Source organism: Mytilus californianus, unplaced genomic scaffold (assembly GCF_021869535.1).
Source record: "Mytilus californianus isolate M0D057914Y unplaced genomic scaffold, xbMytCali1.0.p SCAF_5, whole genome shotgun sequence".
In the NCBI taxonomy this organism is placed as follows: domain Eukaryota; kingdom Metazoa; phylum Mollusca; class Bivalvia; order Mytilida; family Mytilidae; genus Mytilus; species Mytilus californianus.
Window position 1 is genome coordinate 42,169,092 of NW_026262701.1, and position 25,646 is coordinate 42,194,737.

The following is a 25,646-nucleotide window of genomic DNA, read 5'->3' on the forward strand; positions in this document are numbered from 1 at the left end:
TATTCCCTTTTTAATTTAAATTTCTCGAAAAAGCGTCAACAGAATTACACGGATTCGTTTTATTTTCAGTCAAAACCATTTAAAGTAGGTAGAGTGAAGAAGTGTCGGAAGAAAATATAAGCGTCAAGCTGCTACGGCGTCAAGCTGCAATATTGGTGTTCATGATTTTTCCCTGCATCAATCATCCTTTATATTTAATGATTAAGACGGGGGAAAAAGAATGTGGTGACCCGGCCCCTTATATTTTCATACCATTTAAACGAAAATGAGCATAGCGACAACGTATCATTTTAAAATTCAATATTGTGAACGGAATCTTTAGAATTCACAATGTTAAGCAATTAAAATGAAGTTTAAGTGGCTTTTTGTTACCCACATCAACATTCTATACATTGTTAGTTTTTATTTTTTTGTAATTAATTAAATTATCTTAAATCAGTTGTATCTCTAGAATCTAAATATTAAAGCTGCATATACCATTTATTTTATCTACATGCATATGTAGTTTAATGAGTTATGGATGTATACAAAATTTCGAAAAATTCCGAAATATTGACCAACTATATAGATATAAGAAGATGTGGTACGAGTGCCAATGAGACAACTCTCCATCCAAGTCTCAATTTGTAAAAGTAAACCATTATAGGTCAAAGTACGACATTCAACACGGAGCCTTGGCTCACACCGAACAGCAAGCTATAAAGGGCTGCAACAAAAATGACTAGTGGAAAACCATTCAAACAGGAAAACTAACTGTCTTAGTTAAAGTCAGTTTGTAGATGATGCATAAGATTTGCCGACATTAGTTTAGTTTGTAATTTCATCAAGTATATCAAGAATATTTCGTGGTGTTTCAGCAACCAAGCTTAAGTTGGTTTAAAGTTTTAGCACTGAGTTGCGAGTTTCTTTGTTTTAGTTAGTAGTACTAATGGATTCCAGGGGCGGATCGAGGATTTTAGGTTAAGGAGGGGGGGGGGGGGGCGCAAACATAAATTTTTTTGAGGTAAAATTATCGAAATATACTTTATTAAGCTGAGGACAACCCATGCTTTGCAAATTTTATGGGGGAGGGGTGGGGCACGCCCCAGCCTGAATCCGCCCCTGGTTCGAAATGGACAGATGTTTATGTCCAGCAGGCATTGAAATAGTTTGAAAGTTTATTGAACAATCATGATTGTATTGAAATGACAGACTTGACATATTGACGCGAGTTTTCTTTATTTACTTCTATATTAATATTTCTAATATATTTTCATAGAGTGAATGATTTTTGGTATAAATGGTTATTTTTTTCTCAATGATTTCGAAAAGTATTATCGCTACATAGTTTGTATATATCATAAATTACTGGTAGCAGGGGCGGATCCAGCCATTTTTAAAAGGAGGGGGGGGGGGGTCCAATCATATGTCCCAATTCAAAAGCATTGATCGTCAACAAAAGGGGGGTTCCAACCCCCGGAACACGGTGTGATGATTGACAAGTATGTACATTTGAAATGGTTTGTGCCACAGCAGTAACTACCTTGCTCCACAAGTTTGTAAGGATTAGTGATATGCTTTTAGAATTATAATGTATTTTTTTTTAAATAGGTTGAAATAACTGAGAAGTATGCGAAGCACGTAGTTTTGGTTTAGAGTTATTTCCCTTGTTTTAGGATGTTTTTAATATTCACTTAATATATCAATGTTATTAATATGAACAACTAAATATTACACTAAAAGATATTTATACTATGATTTGATGATGAACATGATATTTGTACTCCTTATGTTCACAACTTAATTGTATTTTTGAAGTGCAATGTAATCAATTATACAAAATTACACAGCATTAGTACAATATTCTTTCATTACATTTAATGGTATTATACAAAATTACAATTAAGTTGAGAAAATAAGGAGTACAAATATCATGTTCATCATCAAATCATAGTATAAATATCTTTTAGTGTAATATTTAGTTGTTCATATCAACTTTACCACCCTCTTACCACCACCTCCGTGTCCTGCAGGCACTTGCCCGCAGGTGGTGTCAAAAGTTACACGTGCTTGTGTTCTTTCAAAGTTCATAAAATGTGGAACAAATGTCCTCAATTTCTCTATTCTATTTATAAGGGGACACGGATCTGGGACTATTATACTAAGTATAATAGTCTCGATAATAGTCCCAGGTTGGAGGCATTAATGTCATTATAACCATTGTGAGGGTACTACTGGAAAGAAGTCGTTTAAGAATAGATCAACCAAGGATTTGTTTATTGGATCAACGGTGATATCATTTTTAAACTGTGATACCCAAACAACCTTGGTATGAAATTCTGGACAGAAATCTCCGGCCTGCAGGTGAAAATAAAACTATTTTTCAGGAAGATATTTTTTTTTACAGTACATGGCTTTAGCTGTGGGTCTGTTGTTAACCGTGAAATCGAAAGCGGATACCAATTAAAGTGGTAATTTATAACCATAAATCCAATAAAATGAGAAAAGTTAAAAGAATGAAAGATAAAAACAACAGTAACCGTTGGGCTTAACATTACACAAAAACTAAAGATTGTGCCAGTGACGGATCCAGAAATTTTCATGTAAAGGGGCCCACTGACTGCTAAAGAGGGGGCCTCCCTAGTCATGCTTCTTTGATTCCCGATATAATAAATCAAATTTTTCCCACAAAAAAGGGAGGGGCAGGGTGCTCTAAATCCGCCTCTATGTGCAACACGAACCTCCAAAATACATGGGGTGAACTCAAGAACTGTGAATGATAAAGTTAGGAACTTCCTGCTCAACATGTGGCAACCTAGGTTTGAGCATACATGTAATTGCCAAATTAAGTAAGTAAAACTTTCATTTGATTCGCCATATTGGCACACATGTGAAGATAATATCTGGTGAGATTTTCGTCGAATATCATGTCAGAGGAGATAGTGTTAAAAATATTTGCATGGTTCATGGAGGGTGGTAAAGGGTTATTTTCGTGCAACGTGTTTTGCCATTTTTATTTCACGTGCAGCCGTGAAAAAGGTTCGTTATTCACCGTGTTTCGTGAAATCGGTAAAAAGATCAACGTGCAAGAAACTTTTTATTGTTCGTACATCGTGAAATGGCAATTTTATTTCGCGTTCTTCCGTGCAGATACCCCCCCCCCCCCCCCCCCTTTACGCCCCTCTTCATGAGTTGAAAATTATAAAACAGAAAACAAAATGTATTGTTTAACCTTGGACAAAAAGATCAAGTCCAAAACTGGCTATTATTTGTGTAGGCTAGCTTAACCTTGAAGAGTATGCAATTCTAAATCAAGGAGGCGGTATGCAATTTCCTAATAATATTACAAAAGAACTTGTCACAGATTCTTAACTAAACGTCTACCAGATTAGTAAAATTTCCAATTCACTGACATCTGTTGGACATAGATACTCAAATTGCAGAATCTTATTAGTAATAAAAAAATCTGTGTTTTCTGTGACAACATTTTGAAAAACATATGTTAATATTTTATTTATTAATAATTACACTCTAACTGTCTAACATTTTTAATTCTTCTCTGATTACAGTAATTCTCGTTTGTCAATTTTCCCAACTTCCCATGCTCCCCTCAGCAGAGTTATTTAATTTTGAATGGAACAAAATGTGAATGAGTTATAAATAATATATAAATGATTGAATATTCTTTATTTAGTTTTTCTTTATTCTCAATTCTTCCAGAGACATGTATATGCTCTGAGAATAATGTCTCTGCATGATTCTTCATAATTAAATATACTCAATTATTCTCTATGATCCTTCATTCTATATTTTTGCTTTTCAACTATCTATTTTTTTTTGTCCTTATTTAAATCCCCATATTTGATACCAGACTAACTCTCATATGTACGAAAGCTTGGCACGTCGAATACGGAAACCCGGAAATCTTTTTACCGTTGCCGTTTTCATACTATGACGCAAAATCCATGGACGCTCGTCTGCTGCTGAATTCAAGTTTTACTGTTTAAAAAGAATGGACAAAGATAGTAACCCATTTCAATATATCTGTTAATAATAACTTTTTGACCCATCAGTTTGAAAAACCAAAGGTCTTTGTATCAACTATCTGACCATTGTCGATTAACTGGGGAACGAAACAAGGGAAGGTCTATTAACAGGACAGATAAAACCAGGACAGTTATTTTCGATACGTTTTCATCTGTAACTTTTGTTTTAACCAACATATTGTTAAAATTTAAATTGTAGAATAAAGAACAGGGTATATACATTAGAAACTAAGAAAGTCAACGCAACGAAAGTGTTTCGTTTTGATGGATTACGTACCAACTTATTGTACTTGGAAAGCGCAATGAAAGGTAAATATAATCATGCACATTTTTAGGAAGATGCTATTGCTATACTTTTCACGAAAAACCATTTGACTTTATCCATGTCATGCATGTAAACCCGAAAATCAGTCAAAGATTGGCAAAAACGGAAGCAAGTCAAGGGTAACACGAATGAACGAATAACACCGTTTTTAACCGAATAACACTTGAAATGACCGAATAACACTCGCAATTTTAATATTAGCACATATTGGTGACTTTTAATAAAAACATTGATTATAAAATAATATTATAAGAAATCACAATGCCAATGGCAATGGTCGCCATGTTGGATGTACACACTATATTTATAATGATCTTTATGAATTTACCTGCTTTCTATATATCATTTTTAAGCTATAAAATACATTTATGATATACTATTATTCAATAGGGGAAAGTCGGCTAATTGCGGACACTTTTTCAAATCCGGAAGTTTGGATAACGTCGAGGCCAATTGCGGACATACTGGTGGTTGCATTTGACAGGAGAGGATAGAGGGGTATCAAATGGACCATTTCCCGCGTTTTCAGGTCTCCTCTCTTGATTTGTAGATTGCAAACTCTTAAAACCCGCGGAAATGCCGAGTAGGGTAAATGCGGACAGGGGGAGTTAAAATACGGACACCTTGTCGTCAAATTGCGGACACTTATTTTTAAACATTTCTTGCTATTCAAAACGCAGATATTATGCATATATAACATTAGCTCGCATGAATACCCCTCAGGAATACCCTTTCAGTGCATCTTAAAGCATGTTTGAGAATGGTTTTCTCGCATTAACTGGTAATACATGTGGAAAGGTGAGAAAAAATAAGATTAAAAAAGTTCATTAAATATCCTATACCACACCAATTATTAAATGATATAAGATGGTACTGACAACTTCCATCGGGATATTGTCTTCCAAGATGCATGCGTGCATATATACGAGATATAGTTGTGATAACTTTCAATTTAAAATCGTATGGCATTCATTGTAATGTGTTTTAATGTCCTAATCACTTAAAAATCCGTAGCCCTCACTCAAGAGCATAAGATGCCTTGAGGCGAGATTTTTTTAATTGCATTTTCCGATACTTATAAGATAATTTTATTAAGGCCCCGCCGAATGGCGGACGCCCTATAGTGATCAGTCTGTCCGTCCGTCCATCCGTAACAGATTGTGTCCGCTCTATATCTAGAGAACCGTTATGATTTCAAAGTTTATATTGACATGTATATTAACCAACACCAGAGGGTGTGTCATAATTTATGTACAACTTCCTAGGTCAAAGGTCAAGGTCAAAAACTTTGGTTTTAGTTGACAACCCCATGTCCTATGGTAAAAATCGTTTCCGCTCTATATCTTGAGAACCGTTATCCTTTCAAAGTTTATACTTGACATGTATATAAACCAACACCAGAGGGTGTGTCATAATTTATGTACAACTTCCTAGGTCAAAGGTCAAGGTCAAAAACTTTGGTTTCAGCTGACAACCCCATGTCTAATGATAAAGATACACATTTTTTACCACACATTATTCACAGCGGGGCCCACAGAGATGGCTCCCATCTCAATGATATCTAGTTTATCCTCGGGTTTCTATGTACTCTTTGACAAACATGATTTTTTGCGGCCCATCCAACACCATGAACATCTGAAAACAGTTTATGGAATGGGTAAAAAGGGTTAATTTTTAAGAATTGTTAAATCAAAAATGGGAAAACGCAAGGTGTGAGGGAACATGCAAATTTTGTAAATTGGAATGTTAAAAAAAAAAAATAAGAATATGGAAAAATAGACACCAAAAAATTTAGGGAGTTATGGAAAAGTCAGTATTATGTTTAGTTTTATATGTATTGTCTATCATTTGTTGTTTCTAATGTATTGGTCTTTTATTGGGCAATGTATGAAAAATATATGTTGAAGAACCTAGCCCGTAATTATAAATTATGTAATTCATTGACCGCTCCCGACATGTGTAACTTCAAAGCATAGTTTAGCGGCGATCGATGTCTTTCAAAATTACTGCACTTTTCTTGTATCCCTGGTGCTTTCGACTTGAGAACCGTCGTAGACAAGCATCGCACAAGTTGGCACTCCGAGGCAGGTAGGGAGCAAAAAAGTGAACTTTGGTTTATTTTTAGCAATAGTACCGCTTAAGTCGACGCTAGGGGCCGTCTTGACCTTGTAGGATATGAATGATTCGTTCATTGTTGAAGACCCTACTTCAACTGTCAAGATGAAGAACAGGAATAAAAGCCCTGTTCATTGATAACTTTTTATTTTTTTCTATGTATTGTGTGCGATTTTGTCCCATGTACATTTACTCCATATCCTTTATTTTCTCTTATGAATACTGACCCATGTCACTCCTCAATGAAGGGTCTTGCTGGCTTAAGTCCAATATCTCGAAAATGAAAAGTAAAAAAAAATGAAAGGGAGCTTCCCCTAATGTTACTAAGTGTTGTGCTAAAATTTCTTTTAAAATCTGTCGGAGTAAATTTGAGTTATCCTACGACATAGAAAGTGTAGACGGACGGATGAAAAGACGGGCAGAGTGATTACTATAATAGGGCACCCACCAAAAGTCGACAGGCCATAATAAAGACGTAGTGCTGGAGATTGTGGTCACGCATGATGATACGCTATTGGCGTTCGTTGCATTTCGTTACATATATACTTTTTTCTATATAATGCCTGTTCTCTGACCAATAATGGCATCGGATTTGATCCGACTGGCAAAAGGATACCAGCGTGTGTAGAACATGCATACCTAGTTCTGTGCCTTAGATGAAATGTCTAAAACACAACAGGTTAACGATAGGTGCAAAGGATGATTAATTACTAACATTAATTCGTCCATGCAGGTAAAAAAAAAAAAAAAAACGTGAGGCATACGTCGTTCACATGAGAAAATTACCGAACCAAATATGGAAGATGCAGGTGATACAGTTTCACCCGAGGAGGAGGATGAGGACGAGGAAGAGCTTATCAAAACTTTTTAGATATTAAATAGGTTACATTTGAATTTTTATATGATTACAAAGCTTTTAGTTTATGATTATTTCATAACTAAAGAAAATAAGTTTTTGATTACCAAAGCAAATATTTAATGATTATGTGATTATGCTGGCAAAAATTTGGTGATTATGCGATTACTGGTATCTCCCCATGAGGGGCCTCGTTTGTTTTTCGATTTGCCACAGACGGATGGACAAACAGACAGACAGACGACTGGATGCACAAAGTCGTTACTGTTGGACGCTCACAAAAGTCTAAAGAGGTCTTTAAAACCAATGTATTAGTTACATTATTTCTATCATGTTTTGAAAAAAAAGTTTTATGAAAACATTTCTTTCAAAAGAATATTCGTGATATCAATAATTTTATCTGTCTCTTCCGCAGTACGAATGTCCAACTCTTTACATCTTATATTTGATTTTCTAGCAATAAACACAATGCTGCTGAATTCATTTCCCTTATCACTTTTCGCATAGTAGTGTTGATACATATTCATGTTTTGATAAACGTATTAATTTCATAAATAAATAGCCAATAACATCATTATCAAATAGCCACTCGTCTACGAGACATTGTTGCAATTTCATTCGGGTGATTGTTTTCTGTACATTTTATTTCATTCCATTTGCTTTCGTAAAATGTCCTAAACATGTAGACATTCTGTAAAGAAAGAGAAATAGATTGGCTTGCCATCCCGGGGATGACGTTTACAGTTTTTGACCTATTGAAGATGTGTGCAAGTTGCCAACTGGAGTGGAAATCAGACTTGTAAACGCATTATGTTCGTAATATGCAAAATGAAAGCAAATCAAATAAACCCAAATCAAAACTTTATTGATATAAATGTATCGGATTGAAACTAATAATGCTAGATTATAAGAGAGTTTTGTTTATTTCCGTCATCATGGTATTGATATATGCCCCACTGCACGTGTTAGTTGTTCAAAATATCTTGTGTCCGCATTTCGGCTATCATATTATTTTCGGTGGCGAAAATGCGGACACTTGCTTAGTCCTGTTTTGTAATCAAAATTTAGACAAATCAGTAAAAATAATTAAAAGAAATGTTTCCTTGCATAAAATACGCAATGCTGATCGCTTTTCAACACATAAATTGCCATTCTTACATGAGCAACTGTGTATTGAATGTGACACGCTGACTTTGGACCTTTTTCAAAATTTTCCGGTTTTCAAACTTGTTGACATAAGCTATTTATAGCATGCAATTTCAATCACATGACATAAAAGTAAATCGTAAGCAATAGACACAATAACTTTATTGCAACAAAATAGAGATTCAATAGTAAACAAAACACCTTATTTCTTATATCTATTTTATTTCAATTTTTCATAATTTTATTGAAAAGTGAGATATTCGTTTTCCGTCCGCATATCGGCGCTGTCCGCAATTAGGCGATTTTCCCCTAATCAATGTTTAAAAGTCAACAATATGTGCTAATATTAGAATTTCAAGTGTTATTCGGTCATTACAAGTGTTATTCGGATATTAACGGTGTTATACGGTCATTCGAGGTACTGGCAAGTCAACTCACCCCATTGCCATTGGCAAAACTCCCCATTTTAAAATTGCTCCACTCTTGTTTAGGGAGCTACCATTAGATCTTTATGGGAAAGGGGGCTTTGACGAAATTGTCTGTCGTCATCGTCTGTCATTGTAAACTATTTCAAAAATCTTCTCCTCTGAAACTACTGGGCCAAATACCTTCAAACTTTAGCTAAATGTTCCTTAGGGTATCTAGTTTATAAATTGTATCCGAAGTTTTGATCACTGACAAACATGGCCGCCATGGCTAAAAATTGAACATAGGGGTCAAATGCAGTTTTTGGCATATATCTCAAAAACTAAAGCTTTTAGAGCAAATCTGACATGGGGTAAAATTTTTCAATTGGTCAAGATCTATCAGCTCTGAAATTTTCAGACGAATTGAAAATTCCATTGTTGGGTTGCTGCCACCGAATTGGTAGTTTTAACAAAATTTTGCAGTTTTTTGTTATTATTTTGAATATTATTATAGATAAATATAAACTGTAAGCAGCAATAATGTTCAGCAAAGTAAGATCTACAAAAAAGTTAATACGACCATAATTGTCAATTGACCCCTTAAGGAGTTGTTGCCCTTTAAAGACAATTTTACACAATTTGTTCAAGTTTGCTAACATTTAAAAATCTTCTCCTCTGAAACTACTGGGCCAATTACCTTCAAACTTTAACTAAATGTTCCTTAGGGTATCTTGTTTATAAATTGTATCCGAAGTTTGTATCCATCGACAAACATGGCCGCCATGGCTAAAAATAGAACATAAGGGTCAAATGCAGTTTTTGGCATATATCTCAAAAACTAAAGCTTTTAGAGCAAATCTGACATGGGGTAAAATTGTTTAACTTGTCAAGATCCATCGGCCCTGAAATTATCAGACGAATGGAACAATCCATTGTTGGGTTGCTGCCACCGAATTGGTAGTTTTAACAAAATTTTGCAGTTTTTTGTTATTATTTTGAATATTATTATAGATATATATAAACTGTAAGCAGCAATAATGTTCAGCAAAGTAAGATCTACAAAAAAGTTAATATGACCAAAATTGTCAATTGACCCCTTAAGGAGTTATTGCCCTTTAAAGACAATTATAAACAATTTGTTCATTAAGTTTGCTAACATTTAAAAATCTTCTCCTCTGAAATACAGGTGAGCGATTCAGGCTCTTGAGAGCCTCTTGTTTATTCAAAAACCTGATAAATTTTTAGATGTTTTGTAGATGTTTATATCAAAATATTTTTATTTTCATAAATAAAAATTCAGGAATTATTAAATGAAATATTGTTTTAAATTGATTTAATGATTAATTATTAAATGTTAATTATGTATGATTACTGCTAATTGGTATTTATACACAGCCTAATTTGGTGTTATTGTTGAGTGTTTAAAAATCATGATTGTTGTCATGGTTGTTTTAACTTGCTTTGATGTAAATAATGCATGTATTAAGCTTGGTATGCAGTCTTCACGCTGAACCACAGGCCCAGCAGCCCAGGCTTGTAAAATTGCTCTCGGGCCTGTAAAAATCATATCTACAGGCCAACAGAATCTAACTAAAATTTTCCCAAAATTGAGCTCTGGGCCTGTAGATTTTAAAGTTCATCGTGAAGACTGGGTATGAGTAAAACTTTGAAGTTATGGGGTTTTATTCATTAAACATGTTAAAAAAGGGGGATTTTCCAGTTTTCGGATAATAACTCAAAAACACTTTCACCAATTTGCAAGAAACTTTGGTAATTGTTTATATCTACTGTAAATTCAGAAACTATTGCGATGTTTTTATTATTGCGAAAAATGCGACAGGGTTATAATCGCAATAATTTAAACTCGCATTTTTAAATTTTTTATATGAATTAAGCAGGATTTTTCTCAATATCGCAAACATTAAAATCACATTTTAGTCTAAAAGGACAAAATCGCAATAATAAATGCACGCAATAATTTCTGAATTTACAGTATTGTCGTAAGCTCCCTTTCGATTTTTATTAATTTTAGATTTTATGTTTCAGAGTTATGTGATTTTATTCATAAAAAAGGGGGGATTTTCATATTTCAGAAAATGCTTTGAGCAGTTATCATGAAACTTTGGTGACTGGTTAATATATCTATTAAGATAACCTCCCTTTAGTTTTTCATGAATGTCTGATTATGACATTGAAAAGTTATTGAACTTTATTCTTTGAATAAGCGATGGGTGTATCATGTGCTCATGGCGCAGCTGTCTATTTATTTTGGGCCAGGTTTTCAAATTGGTCTACATGCAGGGGTTCAAATTTGCTTTAAAAAATGAAAGGTCCTGGACTATTTGAAATTTTCAGTCCAGTGAAAGGTCCTCCATAAGAAATTTAATGGTTCTGTTTAAAGCATATGATCTGTGTTAAGAATGGTAGGTTCTTGACTTGTAATTTAAAAATAAAAAGTCCCCTCCTAGAAAAGACAGGTCCCTGACCTCAGACTTGCACTATTTTGAACCCCTACATAAATAAAAGGTTCAAAGGGACAAAAATTAACTTTATTTTTTTCTTCATTGTTCTTAGCAACTTCTATGACTTCAATCCATTGCTTTTTGATATTTGATAATACAAGTTTAATATTAGTAAAAAATAATTCTTATGCAATTCGTTGGTTATGATAATTTTCATATGACTTTGACATATATATATTTTGAAGAGGTAAATTCCACGTTCTACCAGTCCGTAACTAAGAAAGCCACCATTTTGAATTCTGATTTATTTTGGTATGTAATTTCTCACAAATTAAACATGAAAGTCACATTTTGTGTCTCAAAATGTGCACAAAATGTTCTTTTTGTCAACGTTGAAACCATTCTGAAGTGTACGAAAGGTATAAATAAAATGTACGTCTAGAGTTTTATGTTTGACATCATGAGTATACATATGACGTCACATTGTTTAGTTGCTAAAGACAATGCAACAGTTTCGCGGACTTTTTCATTTATTTCATTTTACGCCAAAATATTTGTTAAATGGTATTTATTTTAATATGCTGCATTAGAATGTAGATAACTGTATTGTATTTTAAGCTTGGCCTTTGTTAAACTTGATTTTACTGTCACATCACTAGGTAAATACAGATATGATTATCCCCTAAATGTATAAGCTAATTGTTTGCAAAACTCTTTGAATACTTATTATAGTCTTGCATCCACATGCTATTAATAAAGTACTGTTTTCTCCCTTTCAGCAGAACATTGTAATACTACAAATGGACAGAGGAGTTGACTATTGATAGTGACTGATAATGGACTGGAGTAACCTAGGGTCCAATGACTCCATGCCTGACAGTCCATGTGTACATGTATGTCAACAGCCAATTCTAAGTAACCTTAAACATATATATACAAAAGACCTAAAATAATAGTATGTGCATCTATGGAGACTTATATGTCATTGTTATCACACAGTGTTGTGTGGCTTCATTACTGATTAGAGACTACTCAGATTATCCTTTACTTTAAGTTCAAATATAATGTATATACATGTACTCAATGATTATGACTTGCCTCCATTTAACTTGTAATAATTAGTTATGATGCAGGATCCAACAAAAAGCATATTTTTTTTTTACCTACATTTTATGCGTCAGTCTCACTGATTTATTAAGTACCTTGTAAATGTATATGGATATATGTATGAATTTAAATTGTGATACTTAGTTTTGAGTCTTGCACATATATACATCATTGTACATTGTCATAGGAGTTAAGATTACTTTGATCGCTGTCAGACAATGACAGAGTGTTTTGAACATTGCTTCATAATGTTGATCAGATTACCTTATTAAATTAATAAAATGTTATTGTCACAGAATGAAATTTTTAGTATTTTAGAAATAAGGTCTTACAATGTATGGTAGGATTGTCAATGAGAAAACTTTCCATTAGTCGAAGAGGATTAAAAAAATTTAGGTCACTGTATGACCTTCAACAATGAACAAAACCATACTATATAGTCAGCTGTAAAAGATCCTGACAAAGTGAGCAACAATCCAATCCAAAAAACTAGTGATGTTCCAATTACCATGTGCAGTATTGGTTATAATATAAAAATATCACTTGTTTTCTCTCTCTATACCAAGGGAGAACTGTATAGCCAATTTATTTTTATTGGAAAGCAGTGCATCAGGTTCAGATTTTATATAATAATCACAGGAATTTTAATTTTCAGAATTAGCTCCTCAGATGTAAGTGGAAGGGAAGCTATATACATTATATGTTTAAATGAAATTAACAACAGGATTAGATATTGAGGAGATCCTATAGCTACAGTATATATAAATGTAACTGGTATGTATTTGTTACAGTATTTAATTTCCAAATGGTATAACAAAAGTACTGAATTCCAAGGCAATTTCAAAAAATTTGTAAGGGTTAGGCAGAACCCAGTGTCTCGCCTACTTTTGCTGTTAATCGCAGGCTCAACAAAAATGAGGAAAGAAGTTAATAAAAATATTCCTTTCGATACTATCTTTTGATTGTAAGAAGCTTCTGTCCAAGTTTGGTAAAAATCCAGGATGGTTTATGAATCAAATAAATGTTTTAAATCTTTAACTGCAGACTGTATGTAATGTTAACTGGAAGAAAAACTAAGTCCATTTATAAGTAAAGTACGGATGAACAGGTACACAATTTTAACAAAATTTCCTTCTAGATACTAGCTTTTGATCATAAACAAGCTTCTGTCCAAGATTGGTAAAAATCCAGGATAGTTTAAGAAAGTTATTAAAATTTAAAAAACTTTAACCACAGAGTGAATGTAATGTTTCCTGGCATAAAAACTAAGTCCATTTATAAGTAAAATAAGGAAAAACAGAATTTTTTTTTACAAAATTTACTTCTGGATACTTTCTTATGATCATACACAAGCTTCAGTCCAAGTTTGTTAGAAACCAGGATAGTTTAAGAAATTTATTAAAATTTCAAAAACTTTAACCACAGAGTGAATATTTGTGGACGCTGCAGACGACGGAATGTAGGATCGCTTTGTCTCGCTTTTTCAACAAAAGTCGAAGGCTAGACAAAAAGGGAGGTCAATGGTGGTAGCTGCTGGATTTTAACATCAAAAAAGTGCTTTTTTAAGTTATTGCCCTTATACTTTGAATAGAAAAAATATGTGCAATAATGGGGACATTGGAACTCTTTTCTTCTATTATAATTAATAAATGTATATACAAACAACTGCAACATTACCAAAAAGTTTCAGAACATTTTGACTTTCATCTGAAATGTTTACAAATTCCCGCTTTCATAGCAAATTTCAACCATAATGAAACTCCACAGCAGAGGTAATCAAAAAGTAGTGCAGATAAACAATTTGCAGAGCATTTGGAGTTTTGATTTATACCCCTTTAGAAGATAAATCACAAATTTTGTAACTAGATGTTTACAGAATGCATAGAGCTATAGACATACCATTTTTAGCTCACCTGGCCCAATAGTTTTTGGTTATTATCTTGAACTTTATAATAGATAGAGATAAACTGTAAACAGCAGTAATGTTCAGCAAAATAAGATTCACAAATAAGTCAACAGGATCAAAATGGTCAATTGACCCCATAAGGAGATATTGCACTTTAAAGTCAAATTTAACAATTTTTCGTAAATATTTGTAATCTTTTACAAAAGTCTTCTCCTGAAACAACTGAGACAAATTTGACCAAACTTGGCCATAATAAGCATTAGGGTATTTAGTTTAAAAATAGAACATAGGGGGAAAAATGCAGTTTTTGACTTATATTTTTGAAACTAAAGCAAAAGTATAACGGTTGCATTATTTCATGCATCAATTGTAAAATAAAAAAAATATCAGGTGAGCGACATAGACTCCTTGAAGCCTTTAGTAGGTATTGTAATTTAATTGAGGTTAAGACATGTAAGAAAGGGGCTTGAAAAATGAGGAATTGTGTTTCTATAGGCACTTAGTAATCTAGATCTATAATACTAAAATAACAAGGTCCAATTTGTGAGCCGGCATGACATAAAAATGACGATTCAAAGAATTCAACTTTATATATAACTTATATATATAGGACAATGATGTTGATTAAAAATTACACCATTCCAGGCCCATTTGTTTTCCACATAATTATTACTACAAATAATTAACAAGTTCTGGGTTGAAGGGTTCAAAAAGAAAGATTTTGAAAGCAGAGAAAACTGTGCACCTAATGACCAGCATGACATTATTAGATGACAAAACGAAAACTTAAAATCCAGGCTAAAAATAATCCTACGGTACTTTGCTTCAGTCACGACCCCATGATGTCCCATGAGTATTCTAGTATATATTATCTATACAGGTAATGTGTAGTACACATGCATGAATAGAGTTAGTTTTCATTATTAATTTATTTTGATAAAAATGAGAAGATGTAGTATTATTGCCAATGAGACAACTATCAACCAGAGTCCAAATGACTGAATGTTAGCAACTATAGATCACTGTATGAACAGCTTTCAACAATGAGCAAAACTGATACTGCATCTAGCAAGCTATTAAAGGTCCTGAAATGACAGATGTAAAACAATTCCAATTTACGTAAAAGACATTAAATGAAAAATAAATATGATAAACAACAACTATTATATTCCACTCCAGTTGTTCACGCGATATATATATATATATGTAAGTTTGGTAAATCATTGGAGATTAAATTGATGTTATCATTTTTGCCTGATTGGTAAGCCAATATTTGATGTATGTTTTACAAAAAATATATGCTGTTTTTGTCTCGCTTGACGGAGTCAAAAAGCGAGACATAGGTATGCTGTTTCTGGTGTTGGTGATGACGGCGGCGTCAACAATGTATTAGTTTGTGATTAGGTCTAGTTTATAGTGAACCACAAGCAGTAAGTCGAAGATATTTGGTATGCAGTTGTATTAGTTTGGCACATCTCATTACCATGGAGATTATTTGGCCCTGCCCCCTCAGTTATGGTCTATTGACTTTGAAACTCTTGCTTAGTCTTCATGTATTAGTTTGTGATTTGGTCAGTTTATGGAGAACCACTAGTGGTAAGTTAATTATGATTGGTATGCAGTTGTATAAGCATTGGCATATCTCATTTCCATGGAGATTATTTGGCCCCGCCCTCTCAGTCATGGTCTATTGACTTCTAAATTTTTGCTTAGTTTTCATGTATTAGTTTGTGACTAGGTCAGTTTATGGGGAACCACTAGTGGTAAGTTAATGATAATGGGTATGCAGTTGTATACGCATTGGCATATCTCATTTCCATGGAGATTATTTGGCCCTGCCCCCTCAGTCATGGTCTATTGACTTTGAAACTTTTGCTTAGTTTTCATGTATTAGTTTGTGATTAGGTCGGCTCATGGGAAACCACTAGTGGTAAGTTAATGATATTTGGTATGCAGTTGTATTAGCATTGGCACATCTCAGTACCATGGAGATTATTTGACCCCGGCCCCTAAGTTATCGTTTATTGACTTTAACATTTTCTTAGTTTACATGTATTAGTTTGTGTTTAGGTTTTGCGTTGTATTAGCAATGGCACATCTAATTTCCATGGAGATTGTTTTGCCATGTACCTTCAGTCATGGTTCATTGACATTGAATATTTGCAAATTTTACATGTTAAAGTGTTGCTATTTTAATTTCAACATTTGCATTATCGAATTTACCAAAAAGCGAGACATGTCTCTGTGATTACAGTTTATTTTTTTTATTACAGCAACTGTATTCCAAGAGTTTGATGGCCGATAATGTATTACAGGATTTTATCATTCAAGCAACATCTTAGAAGGATATGTGCAACTGTATGAAGGAAGCCTTGGGTACAAATAGCAATTACAGCAATTACATGCAGGAGAGAACTCTTAAACATTAATAACAGACATGTAGTCATTATATGGGAGTGGTGTATTCAAGAAATCTAAAACACATGGAATAAATATTGTGTATATTTTTTCAACAAGTACTCTCAGAATATAATACAATTCAAATTCAAATTATTGTGCCAACATGACAATTACACTCTAAAAATGGAAAATGAATGTTTTAAACTGAATTTTATATAAATATTTGAAATAACAAGAATTTTTAGTTTATTGTGCAGGCAAACTTTGAGATCTTCTAATGGTATATGCCTGTTGTTTGTCAACATTTGTTTTCTTTTTGCCTTAACCTTAAGATTGGTGTTAAAATATAAAACTGAAATACATATATGAAATAAGAAGGAAATATTAATGGTTGTAAATAACAGCAAGACTTTCAATATGGTATATCAAAATATATTTCACAGAACTTTCTATTTCAGTTTATTAATACAATGAGATATGAGGTATAAATAAATCAGACAGCTACACAACAAAAACACATGAAAGACATTAAGATGCTAACATACAGTCCTCAACAATGAACAGGTGTCTAAACAATGTCATGATCTACTTAATTAACCAGAGTCTATACCAATCAAAGAGCTGCCATCAACACCAAATTCTTTAAATATTTTTTTTCATTAGGATGAGACTTTAGACAACCACTGAAAAGGTTCCTGGCTTGAAACAGGCACATGAATATGTGATATGTGGCAGGGTGAACTACTTTTTTTCTTCCAAACTTTCAAAAGAAAAATTGGCATCTTTTGCAAGTAAGACAATTTCCATAATGTGATTGGATTGTCTCATGACTGATAACCACAAAATGACTTGTACATACATATTAAAAATGAAATATACATTAGTGCATACATATTCTATAAATGAATCACCAATCCTTACATCACTTTTAAAAAAAAGTATTGAGACTTGAACATAACCGAAAAAAATTCTAGGAGTGAACTAAGGTGACCTGGATATTTGCTTGCCTTCTTTGTTTTATTGCATCTTATCTCTTGCATTGGAGATATTGTGAGTTGGGAGTTGATAGATAAATATTTTTTGTATTGTTTAGGATCAAGAAAGTAAAATATAATGGAAGTACGAACACATAGTCAAGACCAAGAAGAATATTTATATTTATATATATCAAAATAGAATGTGTACTAGATTAGCATTAACTTATCTAAAATATGCTCAAATACTGTGAATTTGTGTGATTGATGCTCAATTCACCTTAATTTCATTTTAGAAAAATTAACATGAAAGCTTGATTCACGTTAGTTTCACATGAAAAATTTAACATTAATTGCACGAGAGTTTCATGTATAAGCTTGTCTGAGATGAATCTTACATGAAATTTACGTGAACAAAATTTGCCTGTGTTTGCCAGAGAAAACACATGTATAACGCATGTGTTAGAAAAATGTGTTACAAATTGCATGTAATTCACATGAGAACTGAAATACATGTCAACAATCATGGTAATTGGACAAATAGGAGGACATTTTGAAAAATATTTAATACAGGCACCATGCCTTTTACATGTAGTAATCACGCATGTATCACAGGTGTATTTCCTTACGCATGTAATTCACATGTGAAACGCATGATCACATGTGTGTATCATGCGTATCACATGTGTTTTTCACACATGCGTGGCATGAAACGTCTCTTTCACATGCGTGTGACACACATGTGAAACGCATGTGTCACGCATGTTCACATGCGTGGCATTTTTGCCAGTGTACACCCTTTGGTTTTCTTTTATTTCCTTTTCTTTTATATTACTTATTCATTTTTTCGTCGAGCCTGCGACTTCTGTCGCAGAAAGCTCGACATAGGGATAGTGATCGACCGGCGGCGGCGTTTACTTACTACTTTTAAAAAGCTTTATATTTAAGAAGGTGGAAGACCTGGATGCTTCATACTTTGTATATAGATGCCTTATGTTGTGAAGTTTCCGTCTGTCATATGTCCGTTGTCCTTGACCTCATTTTCATGGTTCAGAAACTACTTGAAAAACATATAATAGGATAACTATATTTAGTATGTGCGTGCCTTGCAAGGTCCGCATGCCTGTCAGACAGTTTTCATCTAACCTCGACCTCATTTCATGGCTCAGTGAACAAGGTTAAGTTTTCATGGTCAACTCCATATCTCAGATTCTATAAGCAATAGGTCTACTATATTTGGTGTATGGAATGATTGTAAGGTGTACATGTCCAACTGTCAGGTGTCATCTGACCTTGACCTCATTTTCGTGGTTGAGTGGTGAAAGTTAAGTTTTTGTGTTTTGTCTGGTTTCCTAATACTATATGCAATAGGTCAACTATATTTGGTGTATGGAAAGATTTTACGATGTATATGTCAGTCTGGCAGGTCTTATTTGACCTTGATCTCATTTTCACGGTTCATTGCTCGGTGTTAAGCTTTTATGTTTTGGTCTTGTTTTCGTTAACTATAAGAAATAGGTCAACTATATTTGGTGTATGGAATGATTGTAAGGTGATTATGTCTGTCTGGCAGGTATCATATGACCTTGACCTCATTTTCATGGTTTATTGGTCAATGTTAAGTTTTCATGGTTAAGTTCGTTTCTTAGATACTATAAGCAATATGTCAACTATATTTAATGCATAGATTGATTGTAAGGTGTACATGTCTGCCTGGCATGGTTCTTCTGACCTTGACTTAATTTTTATGGTTCATTGGTCAATGTTAAGTTTTCCTGGTTAAATTCGTTTCTAAGAAACTATAAGCAATAGGTCAACTTTATTTGGTGTATGGAATGATTGTAAGGTGTATTTCCGGTTTTGTTCATCTGACCTTGACCTCATTTTCTTGGATCATGTTAAGTTTATACGATACTTGTAGTAAAGCTTTATATTAAGAACTATCAACATAAAATCAATGGTCAGTAAAGCCGGCGAGACATTTCAGCGTGTGCACTCTTGTTTTATGTACATATAAAACCTTATACTAATTATTTTTTTAAATTCACATACACATATTTAGGCCTATTTGGGTTTATACAAAATATTTTGGCTACTAAATTCACATACACAATTTGGCATATCAAATTTCTCTACTCTTTACTTGGCTGCTGGTATACCATGACAAAGTTGCGCTGCCGCTCGCTGTCGTTTGCTTGGCATTTTCTCCTGTTCCGGCTTTTGTTGGCTCCTATTTTAATTTTTTTTTAAAATCTTTTTTTGTTCTTTATTTAAAATTTTAACTTTTTATTTTCTTTTATTTATTTAAGTTTATTATTTTATTTATCAAAATATTGTTAATTTTACATTTTATTCATGTTATGTTTTTTTCTTTTTGTCACTCAAAATTATATCAATTACCATAATGTGAACATAAATGATTTAAATGCACAAAAAGGCGCAAGCCAGGGCCGACATTACAAGACCCTCATATGGGTAGTCAAGGTCATTAAACCCCCCCTCGTCATCGTCGTCAATTGTTCTGTAAATTTCTTATAACTTTATGATTGTTATTACAGGGTGTTTTACGTGACTGATTAATAAATACCCTGAACCCTAGCAAAGCGACTTGACTTTTATAGTATGAAGCCTCCAAAAGTTAGCTATTACACATACATCAAATTAAATACCACGGCGACTTGGCCTTCATCTTTCATAGCATGGTGATTTTACCTAGAATTGCCATAACAACGACAAAAAAAATTCTAAAAAATGTGCGCATGGTCAACGCTTTTATAATGTACAACCCTATAAAATTACTAAAAGAAGCATTCGATACTTATAAATACATTTTTTTGCTAGGATCATGAAAACACGATTTCTATCCAGTTTTTATTTCATTTACCTGTGCACTTTATTGTGGAAGCTCGTGTCATCATGAATGTTGATCAATTTTACATTTCATTTTGAAATGAATGTTAATTTGCTGTTAGCCAATCAAAATAACGTATCATAATGAACCATACATGCAATGTAATTATATATATATATATATATATATATATATATATATATATGATAGGTAGGTTCTGCAAGGTGGAACGGGACGACCGGAATGAAGAACGGGAATTTTAACTGCCACTGGAAAATAAAGGTGTGTTTGATAGGGGAAGGCATTTTGTCTTACATGATGCCACATACGGACCCCTCGGAGTTGTTGCAAGAGTTCTACAACGCACATAGAGCGTGGCATTCACCATACACAAGACAAACACTGTAGTATAATTTTTGAATAATGTCTTTATTGGAACTTACATTGATTTTGTTTTTATAAATTAAACATAATTATATTTTTAAAACGTTTATACTTATTGGCAACCATATCTCCTTATTCTATTATATAGTGACTTGTTTCTTATTATGCTAGATATTGAGACACTGTTAACTGTTACAGAGTGACTTCAGTTTTGTACTTTAACTCCTCTAGGTAATGTCAGTGGCGGATCCAGAATTTTTCATAAGGGGGGCCCGCTCCAGTCATGCTTCAGTGATTCCCTATATAATCAACCAAATTTTTCCCACGAAACATTTCTTATTGTGTTTACTGTCTTTTAACAAACACAGTTAAAAATTTAAAATGTGTATGACAAACGAAATGATTTGTCAACTTTTCATTCTTTATTATAACATACAACCAGCATATGGTGTTTTTGTATCTTGGTGAATATGATATGAGAGAGCATGTTCTCTTTAAAAAATTAGTATAGTGTTATTCAAGACTATAAAAACAGGATTATCGGGAAGGGAAATGACTGAAATAATATCTTCGAACTTTAGCATGAATAGCAGAGTTGCTTACCCTTTAGACCCTGATCTGAATTGCAATCACATCTGTGTTTGTTTCTTTCAACTTTGACTTGACTTCGGAAACTGCTATTTTAATTTTGTAATGCATACAAACAATCTTAATGAGGAGAACTTTATTAACTTCAAATGAGTCCAATCCGGAGTGAAGCAGATAACCCATAAAAAAGACATACAATATACAGTACTACATATAGTATACAAAAGTATATGGAATATAAAACAAACCATCTGTCTAAAATCAGTTTATATTCAGCGATATCGAGAAGGTGAATAACATCATCAATTCAAATACTTCATCAGGTATTATTGATACAATTTCCATCCGGAGAATGTTGTTCTGGTATGACTATCCACGCTCAAGATTTTACCCTGGTGGTCATAATTATTCCTGATGTAAACTTCCGTGCCTTCAGGTACGTATTTGATGACAAAACCTGTTGAGCATGCGTCATCATCTAAAGTTTCCGTATCTGTATGCAATACGCCAATTACGGAATTGCCAGTCATTAATTCTGTACCGTATTCTCCGTATTTCAAAGAAGGAACGATGTCAATAGTACGCGAATCAACGCAAAAGGTCAAAGTGAACCCGTAAACACCAGAGGAAGGAGCTGTAAACTTTCCTGTACTGGTACTATATCCAACACCGTAATTTGCTTCTGTTTTGTCGAATATAATTATGTCTCCGATAGCCATGGAAGCACTTTGTGAATTTGCACTGTCTTCTGATATGTAAGATGAAAATGCAACTTTGCAAGAACAACCTGAAAGAAAACAAAGATTTCATCATATAATATAATTCAATGTACATTAAAACGTCCTAACTACCGTATTGATATATATATAATTTCTGGTACTTCCTGTTTGAATATCCTGCTGAAATGTCTTCCAAAAGATCTATCTCTTGGCAAAATATTGTGGACAAACATTGAATAAGAATACTCCAAATCAAATTATTTTATCTCGTTTTTTTTGTCCCTTTTAAATGACTTTTTTTTCTCGGTTTTCTAACTGTGTTGATGTATTTACAGAAGAGAAATCTAAGTTTATTGCATTCTCTACTGGAAAAAGTCGCGTATATGAAACGCTCGAAAATCAGTCGGTTAACAGTACCTTACGGAATAGGACAAAGCGGTAAGTCCTTCTGAAGCGATGGGGAACTGACTATACAACAAACAAAACTGTAAAATATGAGAAAAATGTAATCAATTTCTTGAAAAAATATAAAACACATCATAGGTTATAAGAATATAAAGCTCATTCAGTTCTCATGAATATTGTAATTACTTGTATTAATTTTGAAAACAAAATCCACTGCTGCACATGGACAAAAAAGCTTTTTATTTCAGAAGGAAAATTCGTTAAAGGCAATATTTCAATTTTAATTTAAGGCATTATTGAATTTTATTTCTCGTTGGTCCAAATAATTTGTTATTGTAAAAAATATATGACCTTCAATGAATCTGAAGTTGTGCGATGGCGTAGAATTTACGGACTACTTTTTTGTTTTTAAAACACATTACCGAAAAACCTTACCCTTTCACAAACTTATCACTGGCTTTCACGATGTCTTACTTGCTATAAAGTCACTATTACTACCAAATGATTGTAATTCGGATAGAGGTTACATTGCATAGTATGAACTGTTGTAAAAACAGCCATAAGTATCAGATAACATAAGCCAGAAGTATATCAGATAAAGGAATTCCTCATTTGTGCGGAGAAGAATTAATACACGTCAATTTTCATGTGGGTACCTCGTAAGCCCAAAAACAGTCGAAAAGAAGCTATATCTTTTGCATAATCACGTCCGCTGCGGGATCATTGATCGATTGATCAAATATATGTGTTATAGTACCCTAATTTTGTTGTCTTTTGTTATACAATTTTTTGCGTGAACCCCCTGTTACATTGGTGAGTTTTGGAAGTGTCTATGGGCCATTCGATATCCTCGAACGTCATTGATCATTTATACAGGTAGTTATCTATGTCTTTGATACGGTCCCTCTATGGTTAGGCTACCACGTGACACTGTAGATTTCAACAATAAAAGTTTATTTGTAGATTGGATAGTAAAACAATAAGACTAGGTTGCAGTCAAAAATCATTTATATGTTAGAACCTATTTGCCTTTTGACAAAACATCTGTGTTTTTAATAATGCGAATGTTTAGTAAATATCAAGTATAATGATAACGCAATTATTTAATTCATGCTTTGAGACGGTCCCTGTACGCGTTGTGTATGTAGTATTTAACACAGCGTGCTGTTGTGCATTGTGACAATAAACCTGGGAATAATTATTGATATATAATGTAAACTTTCTGAACGTTTATCATTTGATATTTTGTATTTCAATCATAGCATGGGAAAATGTCGGAAAGCATGAAGAAAACGATATTTCTGTTATAAATATTTATCTTTGGTCGGAAACGCAGTGGTAGGAAAGCAGAAAGATAATTAAACAAAAGTATTTTTCTGTCAAAAATATCTAATTTCATTAATAGATACTACCAGACCAAGAGAATATTCATTATTAAGTTTAAACTGAGACTGAATTTATTCTTAATAGAATATAATTAAAATTGTCATATATACGTGCATTATGTCTCACAGGTTTGAACAGTCATTACATTTATGAAATTATATGCAACGTGTGAGCAACCATGAGAAAGGATGCGTACCCAAAGTTAGCTAAATATTTAAATTTTAAACGGTCGTGAATGAAAAAATACTTGCATGGTTTCAATTTACAAGGATTTTCAATCCTGGGATCTCACAAAAAACGTAATTAATATTTTACAATAATCACAACAAAATTTAATTACTATGTTAATTATTCTATATTGTTTTAGTATGGATTTATAAGTCTCGGCTCTCTTCAACTTTGTACTTTATTTGGCCTTTTTAACTTTTTTTGATTCGAGCGTCACTGATGAGTCTTTTGTAGACGAAACGCGCGTCTGGCCAATGTTAGACTTTAAGAAGAGATTGATTTGATAAATAAAATGTCCATCCGTAAATGCTTGACGTTTGTGTTTATTGATATTATATTCTAAATTTTCGGAAATGTATGTTAATTATAAAATTTCAATTCTTTTTTTGTTTGTTTGTTTTAATAGTTCAACCTTATAACATCTAAATATTTGCACTATGGTACGATTTTGAAAATTGTATTCAATGTGTTGACCAGTTTTCCTACACGTCTTGGTTCATTCACATTACATATCACCTTGTTCACACGCACACTATCGGTTTGCGCGTTCACACAAATTCCGGATTAAATGGCAATGAATCCGGAGTCAAAACACTTGAGGTAGGTAGTTTGACATCCGAATTCAACTATTAGATTAATATATGTGATGACGCAAATGCGTATTCTTATCCAGAGTTTCAGTGTGTATGCTTTCTCTTTACTATTTCTTGCGCAGAAAATACCATGTGCATGCATAAATCTTAATTTCGCTTGCGAATGCGAATTTTCGCTTTTCTTATCTAAATTCAGGACACGGCAGTAAGAGCTTGACATGTGACTTTCAAGCACGGTCATCATCTATTACTTACGATTTTCTACCCCAGGAATAGATTACTCTAGATGTATTCGGCAAAACCTTTGTTTCGAAATTTTGGGTCCTGAATTCCTTTCAACTTCGTACTTTATTAGGCCTTTTAACTTTTTTTATTCGAGCGTCCGGCTGATGTTTCTTTGTAGACTTAACTCGCGTCTGGCGTACAACATTTCAACCCTGGTATCTTTTTATATCTTCATATCTTTTTATATGAATTGGTTCTTTTGAGAGTATTTTCAGGTATTAACACTGGACACTTTTAATTTGCAAAACACTCATTTGCAAATCCGCCGCCGCCTCTCCTTACAGCTACAGTGTCGTGTATATAACCAAAATGTGCGGAATTACATGGGATTCAATAAATTCATTGCTTTTCTGCTGTTATTATTATATATATTTTGTAATTTGATTTAGAAAAACATGGGATTTTCAATATCCCATGGGATAAGGCAAATCCCATGGGATTGACCATTATCCCATGGGATTTTGGTTAAATCCCATAGGATTTT

General features: G+C 33.2%; 2 long non-coding RNA genes across 2 annotated transcripts in view; one reads left to right on the plus strand and one right to left on the minus strand.

Moving 5' to 3' along the window:
* Positions 1-4,241: 4,241 nt before the first annotated feature.
* LOC127702239 (uncharacterized) lies at positions 4,242-16,919 on the plus strand. The gene is made up of 4 exons (XR_007982337.1): positions 4,242-4,334; positions 12,116-12,229; positions 13,099-13,217; positions 16,623-16,919. It is a non-coding gene; the product is annotated as an uncharacterized LOC127702239 (long non-coding RNA).
* A 4,748-nt stretch (positions 16,920-21,667) lies between these two features.
* Positions 21,668-25,646, minus strand: part of LOC127702237 (uncharacterized) — a 61,510-nt gene continuing 57,531 nt past the window's right edge. Inside the window, exon 3 of the long non-coding RNA XR_007982335.1 lies at positions 21,668-22,333. This is a non-coding gene — a long non-coding RNA (uncharacterized LOC127702237). The remainder of the gene's footprint in view (positions 22,334-25,646) is intronic.